The 3,657-nt window shown below is 50.4% G+C and overlaps 2 non-coding genes across 2 annotated transcripts in view; both read left to right on the forward strand.

Moving 5' to 3' along the window:
- Positions 1 to 1,250: 1,250 nt before the first annotated feature.
- LOC149548800 (18S ribosomal RNA) lies at positions 1,251 to 3,061 on the forward strand. Its single transcript, XR_016354729.1, has one exon. It is a non-coding gene; the product is annotated as an 18S ribosomal RNA (ribosomal RNA).
- Positions 3,062 to 3,645: 584 nt separating this feature from the next.
- The window catches only part of LOC149548801 (5.8S ribosomal RNA), a 154-nt gene continuing 142 nt past the window's right edge, over positions 3,646 to 3,657 (forward strand). The window contains exon 1 of the ribosomal RNA XR_016354958.1: positions 3,646 to 3,657. This exon is cut by the window's right edge and continues 142 nt beyond it. This is a non-coding gene — a ribosomal RNA (5.8S ribosomal RNA).

The raw sequence follows: 3,657 nt of genomic DNA on the forward strand, positions 1-3,657 counted from the left end.
TACTGATAATTTTTTTTTGGATGTGGAAACTCTCCATGCCCTGTCCTGCCCTGTGCAATCCGAATGGCTGCGGCTCGTGGGTTCTGTGGGAGATACTCTTCTTCAGCTCCCCCCTAAAGAGAGCGTTCGGTGTTTGCATTGTGTGGACAAAAAGCCCAAGGCGTTTCATCTCTCTCTTCAGATGCAAAATTCTGGGAGGGCTTGTCGAAGTATGGCTGTTTATACGGGGTACACCAAAAAGCGTGTAGGGGGCATATGCCTGGGAAATGGATGTCTCTTAGTGTCCTTACTCGGTCGCATGCGCGGTGTACATCTTTGCATTACGACCCTGCTGCAAGCATTTGTGATTCAAGCATTTTGGGGGAACGGGTTTCGTACGAGATGTTCTTCTCAGGCTCCTGCGAACCAAAGCGCTCATCTTTGCAATGCTCCGACAAGTGCAGGCCCAACGTGTATGTCTAGGGGAAGAAATCGCACGAATGCTTTTTGCCGACATGTGGGTGCTCGCGGGTGGTTCCCTCGCGGTGCCAGTTCTTCGGTATGTGCATGTGCATGAGATTGAAGCTTGTCCGACAATGCTAGTGTGAGTGTTCAGCCGTAGGAACTTTTCTATACCTGCGCTGGCAGATCACGTGTCAAGAGGAACGGTTAGCGAGGCTGTGCTGGGAAAGGATATATTTGCCAAAGATATTTGACATGTCCATGTATGCGGGCAGGCTCTCATCACCTATAAATGTGCGGAGGGGGTGTTGTTATACATGATGCCCTCGAGTGGCCTTATAATTGAGGTGGTCGCGTGCACAGTGATGCCCCCGCCAATCGCATAACCAGCCATGCTTTTGACTCGCACGACCCTTCACCCTTCAGCACGGTGGTCTCCGTTGGCACTTCGGCAACCAGCTCTTCATCATGGGAAAATGTTTGTTGCGATCGAGAAGGATTTTGTCTGTGCGGGTGCACCTCAACAGGCGTATAGGAGGCATATGCCTGGGAAATGGATGTCTCTTAGTGGCCTTACAATTGAGGTGGCTACGTGCGCGGTGCATCTCGTATAGACTCGAGGCTTCTTTCCTCTTGTGCGAAATCTTTGAGCGTTGCGAGTCCTATATGTGCTATGAACGTCATTCTTGTTGCTTGGTCGGCGGATTATGTTTGGATGCATGACAGAGTGAATGCAAATTTTGGTTTCCCATCGCGGCGGGCATCCCTTGGCTGTAGCAGGTCTTGGGGGTCCCCTCGTTGTTAGAAGCTACCTGGTTGATCCTGCCAGTAGTCATATACTTGTCTCAAAGATTAAGCCATGCATGTCTAAGTATGAACTATTTCAGACTGTGAAACTGCGGATGGCTCATTAAATCAGTTATAGTTTCTTTGATGGTACTTTGCTACTCGGATAACCGTAGTAATTCTAGAGCTAATACGTGCACCAAATCTTGAATCTCGGAAGGGATGCATTTATTAGATAAAAGGTCGGTGCGGGCTCGCCCGCTATTCCGGTGATTCATGATAACTCGATGGATCGCACGGCCTTTGTGCTGGCGACGCTTCATTCAAATTTCTGCCCTATCAACTTTCAATGGTAGGATAGAGGCCTACCATGGTGGTGACGGGTGACGAAGAATTAGGGTTCAATTCCGGAGAGGGAGCCTGAGAAATGGCTACCACATCCAAGGAAGGCAGCAGGCGCACAAATTACCCAATCCTGACACGGGGAGGTAGTGACAATAAATAACAATACTGGGCTCATCGAGTCTGGTAATTGGAATGAGTACAATCTAAATCCCTTAACAAGGATCCATTGGAGGGAAAGTCTGGTGCCAGCAGCCACGGTAATTCCAGCTCCAATTGCGTATATTTAAGTTGTTGCAGTTAAAAAGCTCATAGTTGGACCTTGGGTCGTCACGGTCGGTCCAACTTTTGGGTGTGCACTGGCCCTCAAGTCCCTTCTGCCGGCGGCGTGTTCCTGGCCTTAATTGGCTGGGTCGCGGTTCCGGCGCCATTACTTTGAAAAAATTAGAGTGCTCAAAGCAAGCCTACACTCTGAATACATTAGAATGGAATAACGCGATAGGAGTCTGGTCCTGTTCCGTTGGCCTTCGGGACCAGAGTAATGATTAATAGGGACTGTCGGGGGCATTCGTATTTCATTGTTAGAGGTGAAATTCTTGGATTTATGGAAGACGAACCACTGCGAAAGCATTTGCCAAGGACGTTTTCATTAATCAAGAACAAAAGTTGGGGGCTCGAAGACGATCAGATACCGTCCTAGTCTCAACCATAAACGATGCCGACCTAGGATCATCGGATGTTGCTCTAAGGACTCCGCCAGCACCTTCTAAGAAATCAGAGTGTTTGGGTTCTGGGGTGAGTATGGTCGCAAGGCTGAAACTTAAAGGAATTGACGGAAGGGCACCACCAGGAGTGGAGCCTGCGGCTTAATTTGACTCAACACAGGGAAACTTACCAGGTCCAGACATAGTAAGGATTGACAGATTGAGAGCTCTTTCTTGATTCTATGGGTGGTGGTGCATGGCCATTCTTAGTTGGTGGAGCGATTTGTCTGGTTAATTCTGTTAACAAACGAGACCTTAGCCTGCTAACTAGCTACGCGGAGGTTCCCCTTCGCGGCTAGCTTCTTAGAGGGACTATGGCCTCCTAGGCCATGGAAGTTTGAGGCAATAACAGGTTTTTGATGCCCTTAGATGTTCTGGGCCGCACGCACGCTACACTGATGCAACCAACGAGTTTCTCTCCCTAGCCCGAAAGGTTTGGGAAATCTTGCCAAATTGCATCATGATGGGGATAGACCATTGCAATTATTCATCTTCAACGAGGAATTCCTAGTAAGTGCGAGTCATCAGCTCGCGTTGACTACGTCCCTACCCTTTGTACACACCACCCGTCGCTCCTACCGATTGAATGATCCAGTGAAGTGTTCAGATCGCGGCGACGACGGCAGTTCCTGTCAGCGACGTCGCGAGAAGTTCACTGAACCTTATCATTTAGAGGAAGGAGAAGTCGTAACAAGGTTATCGTAGGTGAACCTGCAGTAGGATCATTGTCAGTTCGAGACCCTGAATCATGTAGGGGATGGAGCTGGCCTCCTCCCCGCCCCAGAAATCTCAGCGACATGCGGACACTCAGCCCTGCAGCGATGTGCTGGACCGCCAAGCTATGGGTCCAGCACCGTCGAGGTCGAGGGTCACATCGAAGGCCCATGATCGAAAGCGTGGATTCCCCACGGGGTGAAGAAGAGACTCGGATGTAATCTAGATTAGGATCGGTGCCTTCGAACGATGTCTGCGTCAGAGCGAGAGGTCTCTGCTCAGTTGCAGTTCAGAGGGGGTCCGGGCCTCGTCCCCTGTTGAGATTTCATGGTCCGATCGCGTGCGCGGCACTGTGCCAGGGATCCATCGTTTTGACGGCGGCAAGTCAGGACTGTCGCAACCCCCCGTTGGCTTGCCCAGGTGTGTTGACTCGTCGCTTGGAGTGTTCTATGTTTAGGATGGGTGCACTCGCATGATTCACTTACACGGCTCTCCCACCTTTGTGAGGGGATGGGGCAGGGACACACCACAGCGTTCCTTGTCGCACCCATTGGGTGCTCGGGGTTCAGGATGTGTCAACACCCAAAAACAAAATCATGACTCTCGGCAA

Source organism: Cupressus sempervirens, chromosome 7, assembly GCF_028749045.1.
Source record: "Cupressus sempervirens isolate cs-2001-9-10 chromosome 7, ASM2874904v1, whole genome shotgun sequence".
Taxonomy (NCBI): domain Eukaryota; kingdom Viridiplantae; phylum Streptophyta; class Pinopsida; order Cupressales; family Cupressaceae; genus Cupressus; species Cupressus sempervirens.